Consider the following 13,213-nt stretch of genomic DNA (forward strand, 5'->3'; position numbering starts at 1 on the left):
GTTTTTAATAGCTGAGTAATACTCCATTATGTAAATGTACCACTTTTATTTATCCTTTCTTCTGTTGAGGGACATCTAGGTTGTTTCCAGTTTATGGCTATTATGAAAAAAGCTGCTCTGAACTAGTTGAGCAAGTATGGTAGGATGGAGCATCTTTTAGGTATATGCCTAGGAGTGGTATAGCTAAGTCTTGAGATAGATCAATTCCCAGTTTTCTGAGAAACTGCCATATTGATTTCCAAAGTTGCTATAAGTTTGCACTCCCACCATCAGTGGAGGAGTGTTCCCCCTTGCTTCATATCCTTGCCAGCATGAGCTGTTGCTTGTGTTTTAAATCTTAGTTATTCTTTCAGGTATAAGATGAAATCTCAGAGTAGTTTTGAATTGCATTTCCCTGATGGCTAGGAATGTTGAACATGTCTTTCAGTGTTTCTTGGCCATTTGAGATTTCTCTGTTGAGAACTGCCTATTTAAATTTATACCCCATTTTTTAATTGGATTAGTGCCTTAATAAAGGAATTAGAGAGATCTCATACTAACAACTTAACAGCACACCTGGAAATTCTAGAACAAAAGAAACACACCCTAGAGAAGTAGACAGCAGGGAATAATCAAACTCAGGGACTAAAGCTGTAAAATGGCTTTTCTTTGAGAAAATCATCAAGATAGATAAATCCTTATCCAAACTAACTAAAAGGCAAAAGACAATATCCAAATTAACAAAATCAGAAACAATGGGGCGGGGGGGGGGGAGGCATGTAACAACAGATACCAAGGAAATTCAGAGAATCGTAAGGACATACTTCAAAAACCTATACTCAACAAAATTGGAAAATTTAAAGGAAGTGGACAAACTTCTTGATGTATACCATTTACCAAAGTTAAATCAAGATCAGATAAGTGATTTAAATAGACCTTTAACTCCTACAAAAAAAGAAGTAGTCACTAAAACCTCCCAACTCCTTTCCTCCCCCCCAAAAGCCCAGGGCTAGATGGTTTTAGGAAAGAATTCTACCAGATTTTCAAAGAAAAGCTAACACCAATAATCCTCTAGTTATTCCACAAAATAGAAACAGAAGGAACATTGCCAATTTCATTTTATGAGGCCACAGGCACCATGATACCCAAACGAAACAAAGATTCAACAAAGAAAGAGAACTATAGACCAATATCCCTCATGAACATTGATGCAAAAATACTCAATAAAATACCAACTGAATCCAAGAACCCATCAAAAACATCATCCACCATGATCAAGCAGCTTCCTGATCTTGAGAGCCTCCCTCTCCTTCCAGAATACCGGAAGAGAATGTTCACTGGGAAGAAGTAGCTGCTGTCAGCTCACACCTCACATGGCCTAAAAGCTAGTTTGTTATGCATGCAGCCAAATGAAAATGACCATGGCCCTGGAACACAATAGGTTTAGATTCCCCAAATTCCATGTTCCAACATAGAAGCAGTTTCAAGAAAGTTTTATACTTTTACAGTACAAAGTAAAGTTGTAAGTCAAAGTACTTTTCAAAGACATTGGTGGGAACATCAAAGATTACAGCCCAACAAAAAAGTCTCAGCTTCAGGTCTCAGAAGCTGAAAATGTTCTTAGTTTTTTGACGTGTTGAAAACTGGATTTTGTCAAATTAATACATTACAGAGGTTTGCATATGATAGTCACAGGATTTTAGGTTTAACACAGAGGTGCAAAAACAATGATTATTTGTGGGCTGTAGATAGCCCACATAAGTGGTAGTTTCTGGAAAAGCAACATTCTAAGCTCTCCACAACCCTGAGGTTCTAATCAGTGAGCCTGCACAGATGGCTTCTTTCTGGGAATTCTTATTCACAGCTCCCCCTGCTGGCCATGCATCACATTTTGTATGCGCAGGAAGCCACATACTCATTCCCATACAGCTAAGATTCTAATTCCTAGGATCTGATGTAGATGAGGCAGGTAGAGGGCAGGATGCCAGCCTCCAGCCGAGCGTAATAGCTGGTAAAACCATTAAGAAAGAAAGTCCTGAATCAAATCAAGTTATTAGCTGTCATAATATAGGTCAGACTCCTTTCTTTTGTCCTCTGAATCTGATGTAACATGTAACATAGAAGATTATTACACTTAAAATTTTAAAGCTGGATTTGTTTCCACCTGTACTTACAGTTTTCTTATAATCCCTATAAGTATAGCTAAACACATCATTTTATTTTAATGGTTAGAGATGCACTGAGTCTGTAGAAGGAGTCTTTGTAGTATCACTCATTTCCTTTTTATTAGCAAAATACAAGTGCTTTTTGATCTATTCTTTAAAAATCCTGGCTCATTATTCTACAGACTCCTTAGACACTAATTTAATAAAGAAACATCAGTACTTATGGCATAAAACATCATGAATATTGTTGTTATTAGAGACTGATGTCTTTTGTATATTTTGATAAGAGGAGTTAAGGCAAATTTTTGTGTATCTCTAGCTACAGTAAATAAAAATAAAGTTTGTTAAACATTTGAACATATTACAGGGCCTTTTACAATGTTTAATTTGTTATATATTCATAGTGATAAAAATGGCCTGGCCCAGTACACACATATACAAACATACATACTTTAAAATAGAAACAAATTTATTTTCTTTGCCTGTGAGAATTTGAATTTAACATATAGGTACCCAAAATGAAGCTTTCTTTTGAAGATTTAAAGTGAGCTTCAGGCAATTTAAAAGTTAATTATTCTTGTGATGTCCAAAGGAAATTTAAAAATTTGAGTCTGTGACTATGATTAAAAAAAAAAAAAAGGTTTAGTAGCCAGTGCTGATTATAACTGTTACCAAGGCTGGACTAATAATGTATCACAGTACCATTTATTAAGGTTAAACCTTGAACTTTGAAGTCAACATTATATCTAATATTGAAGTATCCTATTTACATACTTTGAATCACTTCCAAAGACAGCAGCATGGTAGCTTGAGTTTGCTTTTACATTGAACCCTATTTTGTGATTTTGTCTTTCTCAGAATATAGGCTATAAGCAAGGTAAAACCTGTTTGAGATGACTTTTCTCAGTGGGAGAGCTAGTAGAAAGACCTAGTCTAGGCAAAGGAAGGCCTGATTTTTACGTATTAAACCAAGTTAGGCTGGTAGGTAATTGGGACTCCACCACAAAGCCTTCTTTTATTTAAGAAACTCAAGTAATTTAAACTTCTTAAGTTTTTTTTTAAATTTCTATTATCAAGTAACATGTCTATCTTTTTTTTTCAATTTTTAAAATTAGTTCAAATTAGGAACAAGCCCTAATGTTTCAGATGTCAATCCCTTCTCCCTCTACATCCCCTCACCCCTCACCCCCCTCCTCCCCCACCCCCGACCAGCCCCCCACCCCATCCACCCTCCACTCCACAGGCAGATAGGGTCCTCAACAGGGGCTCCGAAAAGTCCACCACATCATCCTGGGCTGGGCCTAGGCCCTTCCCCATGTGTCCAGGACAAGACTGCATCCCTTCACCTGGGATGGGCTCTCAAAGTCCCTTCTTACACCAGGGAAAAATATTAATCCACTACCAGGGGCCCCCTGGAATGCAGAGGCCTCCTCATTGACATCCATGTTCAGGGGCCTAGATCAGTCCTGTACTGGCCTCCCAGATAGCATCTGGGGTCAATGTGCTCCCCCTTGTTCAGGCCAACTGTTTCTGTGGGTTTCACCAGCCTGATACCGACCACTTCAATCTTCATTCTACCCTCTCTGCAACTGAGTTCCAGAGTTCAGTTCAGTGTATATTTGTGGATGTCTGCCTCTGCTTCCATCAGCCACTGGATGAGGGCTCTAGGATGGCATGTAAGGTAGTCATCAATCTCATTTTAGGGGAAGGGTATTTAGGTTATCCTCTCCACCATTGCATGGATTGTCAGATCGTGTCATCCTTGCAGGTCTCTGGAGATCTCCCTGGTTCCAGATCTCTTCTCAGACCTATAATGGCTCCCTCTAATATGGTATCTCTCATCCTGCTCTCTCTCCTCTATTCTTCCCCCAACTCAATATTTCTGCTCCTCCATTTCTTCCTCTCCTCTTCTCTTCTCCTGCTCTCATTGTGGCAGCTCCCTCTCCCCTAGCCTCATGTTCCCAATTAGCTCAGGAATTCCTGTCCCTTCCCATTCCCAGGGTCCATTCATTTATCCCTTGGAGTCCTTCATGTTTCCTAGTTTCTTTGGTGAAGAGGATTGTAAGCTGGTAATCCTTTACTCTACGTCTAAAATTCATATATGAGTGAGTACATACCTTGTTTGTCTTTTTGTGACTGGGTTACCTCACTCAGGATGGTTTCTTCTAGTTCCATCCATTTGGCTGTGAATTTCAAGATTCCATTGTTTTTTTCTGCTGAGTAGTACTCCATTGTATAAATGTACCACATTTTCTCAATCCATTCTTCAGTTGAGGGGCAGCTAGGTTGCTTCCAGGTTCTGGCTATTACAAACAATGCTGCTATGAATATGGTTGAACATATGTCCTTGTTGTATGAACATGCATTTTTGAGTATATACCCAAGAGAGGAATTGCTGGATCTTGAGGTAGACTGATTCCCATTTTTCTGAACAACCTCCATACTGATTTCCAGAGTGGTCTTACAAGTTGGCACTCCCACCAGCAATGGAGGAGTGTGTGTGGTTTTATGTGTGGTTTGAGCTTTAGTAATGTTTCTTTTATAAATGTGGGTGCCTTCATATTTGGGGCAAAGATGTTCATAACTGAGATTTCATCTTGATGGACTTTTCCTGTGATGAGTATGAAATGCCTTTCTTTATCTCTTTTGATTGATTTAAGTTTAAAGTCTAATTTGTTAGATATTAGGACTGCTACACCAACTTGTTTCTTGGGCCCATTTGATTGGAAAATCTTTTCCCAACCCTTTACTCTGAGGTAACACCCGTCTTTGAAGTTGAGGTGTGTTTCTTGTATACAGCAGAAGGATGGATTCTGTCTTCGTATCCATTCTGTTAGTCTGTATCTTTTTATGGGCAGGTTTAGACCATTGACATTGAGGGATATTAATGTCCATTGTTCATTGGTTCTTGTTTGTTTTGGATTTATTGTTAGTGGAGTCATTTTGTGTGGATTTTGCCCTCCTGTTTCTTTTCGTGTTTGGTAAAATTGGATTATCTATTGCCTATGTTTTTGTGAGTGTAGTTATGTTCGTTGGGTTGGAGTTTTCCTTCCAGAACCTTCTGTAGTGCTGGATTTGAGGATATGTATTGTTTAAATCTGTTTTTGTCAGGGAATGTAGGAAGCCGGTTCCTGCATTATAATGCTGCCTGAAGACACCAAGGTGTGAATTACTTCACAGGCGCTGGGTAATCTCCATTCCTTTGATCTCTGCCTATCCCGTGGCTCATTTTTGCCTGAGGAGCTAAAGCCATTCATAGGGTAATACGTCCCAGGCGGCTGGTCAGCCTTTTATAAGGGATGGTTTTCTTGGTTCAAATGTCTCTGCTCAGTCGCTGCTCAGTCTCTGCTCAGTCTAATGCATTAAAGCTTGTCTGCAGAAGGATCCGAGTGTCCTGCGTGTATTTCTTGCTGGCGAGGAATACAGAGCGGGCGCGGGACAAGGGAATACCTTGTTTTCTCCATCTATAGTGATTGAAAGTTTTGCTGGGTACAGTAGTCTGGGTTGACATCCATGCTCCCTTAGTGTTTGTAAGATATCTATCCAAGACCTTCTGGCTTTCAAAGTTTCCATTGAGAAGTCGGGTGTGATTCTGATAGTTCTATCTTTATATGTTACTTGGCCTTTTACCTTTGCTGTTCTTAATATTTTCTCTTTATTCTGAAGGTTTGGTGTTTTGATTATTATGTGTCGGCAGGGGCGGGGGGACTTCTTTTTGTGGTCCAGTCTGTTTGGTGTTCTGTAAGCTTCTTGTACTTTCATAGGCATATCCTTCTGTAGGTTGGGGGAAGTTTTCTTCTATGATTTCATTGAATATGTTTTCTGGATTTCAGTATTTCCTCACCTTCTTCTATACCTATTATTCTTAGGTTTTGCCTTTTCACGGTATCCCATATTTCCTGGATATTTTGTGTTAGGGATTTGTTGGACTTGAGATTTTCTTTGGTTGATGAATGTATATACTCTAGCGAGTCTTCAATAGCTGAGATTCTCTCTTCCATCCCTTGAATTCTATTGGTTATACTCACATCTTTAGTTCCTGATCATTTATCCAGCCTTTCTATTTCCAGCATCACCTCATTCTGTGTTTTCTCTATTGTGTCTATTTCAGCTTTCATGCCTTGAACTGTTTTAAGTGCTTCCTTCACTTGTTTGGTTGTTTTTTTCTTGGGTTTCTTTAGATTCTTTAAGAGATTTGTTTATTTCTTGAACTTTTTGGTTTTTCTTTTCCTCCATTTCATGTAATTTTTTGCTTGTTTTTTCTTCTATTTCTTTAAGGGATTTTCTTGTTTCCTCTTTAAAGGTCTCTATCATCTTCCCGAGATAATTTTTGAGGTCTATTTCTTCTTCATCCTTTGTGTTGGGCTTTTCAGATCTTGCTGGAGTGGAGTCCCTAGATTCTGGTGGTGTCACATTGGTCTTTCTGTTGTTGAGTGTGTTCTTATTCTGTCTTCTTCCCATAACTTCTTCCAGTGCGTGCAGGTGGGGTCTCTCTATCTCCTCTTGTGTGTGTGTGGGCCAGGACTTCAATGTCTGCAGCTCTGGATGGTCTTGCCCCTCCTGGTAGTCTCCTCACTCTCAGTTAGGTCTCTGGAAGGGTCAGGCCGGCAGATCAGAAAGGAAGGGTGAGGTGTTTCCAGACTCAGGGGACTCCTCACTGCTAGGGCGGGTCCACTCCAAGCAGGCACAGACCCAGAGAGATCAGGGTGAATGGGACTCGGGAGGGGTCAGGTGGGGGGCAGGGGCCGGGAAGAAAGAGTGAGGTGTTTCCAGACTCAGGGAGCTCCTCCCTGGCTGGGCCGGGTCTACTCCAAGCAGGCCCAGGCCCAGAGAGATCCAGGCTAATGGGGCTTTGGACAGGAGTTGGGCAAGAGCAGTCACTCACTCACCTTGGGAGGGGTCCCATGTTTATCTTTGTTACCCAAACTTATTGTAAAGCCAAAAATTATTTTTAAGGTGAAAGCAGATATTTCAGTCATGAATGGACTAACATGGCAGTGTAGCCTCGTGAGAGGGGCTGGCTGAGGTGGTCTTGATGCTGCTAAACTGTCTGATAAAACTAGGGCCCTCCATCAAGGCCATCACAGAGATCTGAGAAAGATACATTTGACCAGGAAGTATAGATCAAGTGGCATCTGTACCAATTAAAATGACAGCCTTATCCACTACCTGGACAGCCAGCCTGATATACTTCATGGTAATTTCGATGGCTTTTTTGGGGTGGGGGCAGAGGCCATAAGTCTGTGGTAGCCACACAGGACAGTGTTAAGTCTTCCGGCAGTCACTCAAGGCAACATCAGCCTTTGGCGACCCGACCCAGAAGATCTGAGAGATTTTCCTGTGGAGGAGGAACTTGAGGACTACCTCGGCAAGGAGGAGTGGGCAATCAAGCCAATAGTCTCCAGAGTTATTCCAGGGCCCTTGCCATGGGCAAGGCATGGAGCAATTTTTTTCTCAGTGGTCAGCATTTTCAAACATGAGGCAAATCCAAGCTGAGTCTGCTTTGGAGATAGCCACGGGCTCCTAGAAGCTGGTATTTTTGTTTACCAGGGGAAAACTTTTCATTAAACACCTTACATGCCATATTCAGCAGATCTCTTTAAAGTTTTAAATAAACTTTACTTGTTTTTAGTCGCTTGCTTCAGGCTTAACCTTAAAAGTATATACAGAAGGTTAAAGCTTGTCTCTGTAAATGAATTACATTTGTACTTAGCATGGCTTACAAACAGAATTTGATCATTCATAAGCAGACCATTAACTTGTAAGTCTTGATTAAGTTAGTAGCTTTTATAAGCTTATTATTTTACAACTTTATCCCTGTTAAGTTTGAGCCTTAGTTTGAATTGAAGAAACTTTGGCATCAAAATAAAAGTTTAAACCATAAATACAATCCACAGAGAAACTGGGAACCTTATTTTCCTGATCCTTACAGAACATCACAGTTTCAATAGAAGATTCTTCAGTGTTGATGTTTTGCTCTTTTGTGGAGCCCACCATCCAGCCACCAAATAAATCACACAGAGGCTTGTTCTTAGTTATGGATGCCTAGTTTAGCTTGGCTTGTTTGTTTCCAGCTTTTCTTAACTTATATTATCCTGTCTATGTTTGACCCGAGGGGTTTTTATCATTCTCTGGTCCTGTACCTTTTCTGTCCTTCTTATTCCATGTCTGGCTGGGTTGCTGACCCCTGAAGTCTTCTTCCTCCTTCTCTCATTCTGGATCCTCAGCTCCTCTTCTCTCAGATTTCTCCTTATATTTATCCTCTCTGCCTGCCAGTCCCACCTCTTGCTTCAATATTGGCCATCCAGCTCTTTAATAGGCAGGCACAGTTATACAGCTTCACAGAGTTAAACAAATGCAACATAAACAAAAGTAACATATCTTAAAATATTATTCTTCAAGACTTTAGTACCAAAATAAAGCTTTAAAACATAAATACAGTCCACAGAGAGATTGAGAACCTTGTTTTCCTGGTCCTTTCATAGTGTACCTACACAGAATACCAGCTTCTTGTATGACTCAGTTTATCCAAATAGTTAAGGCTTCACAAAGTTAATAAAGACAAAAAAAAAATCTAGATTTACATCTTCAAATCAGTTTTTGCTAGCTTGAATAGACTTAGGAATTTGTAAACCTTATTTATCAAATACACAGTGTTCCTTATTCAGTTTTTTTTAGAAGCCTTAGACATACAAAGTTAGACATACTTCGCTAAGTTTTTGTTAGCCTGAGTAGACCTTTACAACCTTAGGAATCAAAAACTTTATTTATCAAATATTTGTTTTTAGTAACTTTTATTTTTATGACCAAGAATTGAATCCAAGTTACACATGTAGTATGCTGTAGCAAATCTGTTTGTTTTGTTTTGTTTGTTTGTTTGTTTTATTGTTGTTGGTGGTTTGGGTTTTGGATTTTCTAGAAAGGGTTTCTCTGTGTAACAGCCCTAGCTGGAACTAGTTCTGTAGACCAGGCTGGCCTCGAACTCACAGAGATCTACCTGTCTCTGTCTCCCAAGTGCTGGGATTAAAGGTGTGTGCCACCTCCACCAGGCAGCAAACCTATTTTTAAAACAAGAGTTGAATCCAAGTTACAAACTAGTATTCCAGGGAATCCGACAGAGCTGGCCAGTCAGACACAGTTGATAGGCATTTGAAAGTCTTTATTCCAGCCACTGGGACTACACTCAGCTGTTTGGACACCTGAGTGTAATATGGAATGTCCAGAGCATGGGTTTTTGAAGGCGAACAACCATGTTCTGGCATCTCCCTGGGCAGCTGAAGGGGTGGTGTGGGAGAGGCTTTGTGTAGGTAAGTATTTTAGCATAAGTTGCAATGTAGCTGGGGCATCTCGACTTGAGTTCCTAAAATGGGGTAAGCTAATTTTCCAAGGGGTTTCTCATCAAGGAGATCAAATTCTAGTCAAGCCTAAAAACCGTCTCAGCAATAACACAGGATGGAGCAACCTCTGCACTGTCTTTTCCTGTCACACTAGCATGCTTTAGCAATTCAAGACGGGCTATGTATAAATGGTTTAATGACCAATCCTTTTTGTTACACGTTTTAAATTAACGTTTTGTTATAGATTTTCCAGATCTTTGAACCATAACCCATAAACTTACAAATCCTGAGACAGAAAGTTTAGATTTTTCAAGAACGAAGAGTAAAGAAAGCTTAGAGATTTTTAATAGTGGAGAGTAGAGAAAGTTAAGAGATACGTGATTTGGGGACTCATTTGCTTGTGATGTGGCAGAAGTTGTTGTTATCTGTGAGAATTTGAAAACTGAGTGTGCCATTTGGCCATTGTGACTGATTGTCTAGTTTGTATCGAGGCCAAGCTGTTTGCAGCAAGACAGGGAGACTTTACTGGGATCTCTGAGTCCAAGGAGGGGAATTGATTAAAAGGCAGTGAGTCTAATGAGTCATGAATCTAATGAGAGCCTGTGATTAGTTTAGGCTCCAGTAGGTGAGTGAGACACAGAGCAATCTCCAGGAGTGAGCTGAGAGGCAGGTGGGGAGGGAGCCAGGAGCAGAGCAAGGGTGAGGTAGGAGAGATTTATGGTCACAAATAGGAACTCTGCCAAAGGGAGAATTCCAATAGAGGAGAGGGGTAAGTGCCTTAGCAGACAGATGCCCTGGATCACAGTGGAGAAATGTAGAGGAGATTCCAGCCTGCCAAGGAGAGACAGAGCCAAGTGATAGGCATCCAGGAGGGCATTGCAGGCTCAGGAGCCAGAGAGACCAAGAGGACACTTACCCAGTAAGTGAGGAGAGATAAGTGGTTAGAGCAGGTGGAGAAGAAGTGACTGGAGAGGTGAACTCTAGGATTCAGAGTGAAATCTGGTGGGTGGCAGAAGCCAGCAAAAGCAAGGACTCATATATCTTAGGAGGGCCAGATCAGCAGCCTGGTTTGGTTAGGGTCGATGGACCCCTTGTGAGGGGAGGGGGCATTTGTGCTCCTCTCAGGTCTTCATCACCAGATGTGTACAGAGGGCAGGGGCAGGGGCAGAAAACTACCCAAATGACCACCCTATTAGGGGAAAGATTTTTACTGGTGGTTAGAGAGAGAAACTATCCAGAGGCACGTGGAAGAGTCCAGAACAGAGAGAAAAAGAAGCAGACTGGACATGGCCAGGGCTAGGGAAGCAGGAATGGCAAGGAATAGCAGGAGTGGGGTAGTGGAGAACAGCCCATTATATGGAGGATGAATACGTAGCTGAGGGGAGGGAAGCCTGGGAGCTGCAACAGGCCTGGGAGTTTAGGGCCCGGCAGTAGGTCAGAAGGGCTAGGACACTGAAATGTATAATGGGTGCTTGTGAATGCGGACTACAGAAGCCTGGAGCCAGCATAGGCTTTGTTGTGCAATCACAGTATGTGTCAATGGAGAACCATCTGTCCCTTCTGCCAGAGGCAAGGGAAATGATTTTTTTTTTTTTGTCAGACAAAAACCATTTCACAAATTCCTGAGTAATGCTGGCTTTTGTCCAACTGCCAGAAATCCATCTATAATCTGGCTCAAGACTGTCATTTCTGTACACATGTACTGCCTTTTGGAGTTTGGGGAATTGGCATTTCCTTTGGACCTGGCAATTCTTAAAGTTCTAATTATGCTGGATAATGAGAAAAAAATTTACAGAGACAGTGACCAAACTTGAGTCATTTAGACACTAAAACTAGGCTCATGTAAGATGGGAGTGCTGGGTAACCAAACGATCATAGCAAATAAGATGATTATGAAAGGACATGATTTCATTAAATGTGTCATTTCATTAAAACCAAGATTAGCTATACTTAATCTCTTAAGAATATATCAGGTGCTAGTATAATTTAAGTGTTCTCAAAACAAAAATGATGAATATGTGTGATATAACATGTTAATTGGTTTAATTTAGCCATGCCATTGTGAACATACTGCATTGTGTATCATAATTGTGCATGACTTTATTTATGAGCTAAATAAATGAATGAAAAAAAAAAGAATATATCAGGTGCTCTGTTCCCCCAGATCCAATCCTCAGCCTCATCCCCAGCTCTGGTGGGAGTCCCCTGACTCTCTGCTTCCATCTGTAGCACCAATTCTAGTTGGTATTAATAATAAAAACCCAGAGACAGATATTGGGGTTAAAGCTGAAAATCAGAAAAGCAAAGCAGCTTTTACCTATACCTCAGATGGAAATGGGCGATCCTGTCTCCATGAATCCTCAGACTGCACTGCTCTCCACCAAACCTCAGACTGCAAATGAGCTCCTGTCTCCTCCCACCACATATTCCTCTCTAGTGCTTGGACAAGGCATGGGATCTCAAGTGCTGAGATCACCTTTGTGTGAGTTCTATTCCTCTTTTAGACTGGGTCCATTTCATGTAGCTCAGTGTGGCCTTGAAGTAACAGAGATCCATTTGCCTCTGTCTCCCAAGTGCTAGGATTAAAGGTACACACTGCCAGGCCTCTCTGTGGCTAGCTTTGCACTATGATCTTCAGGCAAGCTTTATTGTTAACATCAACAAAATATCACCATACCCATCTCCTGTAGATCTCACAGACCTTCCTCTTCTAACCTTCAGAGTTCAGAGTGCTATACCCAGCAAAACTTTCAATTACAATAGATGAGAAAACTAGATATTCAATGATAAAGTCAAATTTACACAATTTCTATAGGTGACAGAAGGAAAACTTGCAACTAAGGAGGTTAACTACAACCATTAAAACGCATGGAATAAATACACCCAGACCAGCAAATTGAAAGAAGGGAAACACAGACAGACACAAAGATACAAATACACACACACACACACACACACACACACACAGAGAGAGAGAGAGAGAGAGAGAGAGAGAGAGAGAGAGAGAGAGAGAGAGAAGAAGGCAGGAGGGAGGGAGAGAGGGAGGGAGAGAGGGAGACAGACAGACATTGGAACACAGCTCTAAAGAGGCATCTCCATAAACTTCCTCCCTTCAGATCTCAGTGAACCCAAATCCCACAGAAGAGAAGGCAGAAGGAGAGTGGGTGAGACAGAGTGGATGGGAGGCACAAGGAACACAAGACCTTCTAAATCAAGTGAGCAAAACTCATCTCAACTCAGAGACTGAAGCAGCAAGAACAGAGCCCAAGTGGGTCTGCACCAGGTCCCCTGCATGTGTACTATAGCTTTCAGTTTAGTGCTATACTGTATGGGCTCCCGAATGTGTGAGTGAGAGGGTCTCTGTTCTTGTGCCTTCTCTGGGGCTCTTTTATTTTTATATTCACTAGGCTTGATCCAATTTTGATACGAAGGTTTTCATTTCTCTGCAACTGGACTCCGCTCTCAGCCTCTGCGATTGGACTCAGTTTTGCCTGTGAAATTGGACTCAGTTGGACAACAGCCTCTTCCTTGCACCTTGGCCGGGGGTTCATTCTTGTATCCCAGAAGGTTTTCCAGCTCTGGCTTCCTAGGCCTCTGTGAAACTTCTTACCATTTTAACCCCTTGTGCACGCTCCGTGATCTATATGTTATACAGACAGACAGACAGACAGACAGACAGACAGATTGATTTACCTTGTGATGTTTAATGTGTGATCCGAAAATTAATAAACA

At 41.2% G+C, this 13,213-nt stretch overlaps 1 protein-coding gene across 2 annotated transcripts in view; it reads right to left on the minus strand.

The window, feature by feature from the left end:
- Positions 1–13,213, minus strand: part of Ppm1k (protein phosphatase, Mg2+/Mn2+ dependent 1K) — a 70,718-nt gene that overhangs the window by 57,026 nt on the left and 479 nt on the right. The gene's annotated exons all lie outside the window — the stretch shown is intronic.

This window comes from Cricetulus griseus, chromosome 8, assembly GCF_003668045.3.
Source record: "Cricetulus griseus strain 17A/GY chromosome 8, alternate assembly CriGri-PICRH-1.0, whole genome shotgun sequence".
Classification (NCBI taxonomy): domain Eukaryota; kingdom Metazoa; phylum Chordata; class Mammalia; order Rodentia; family Cricetidae; genus Cricetulus; species Cricetulus griseus.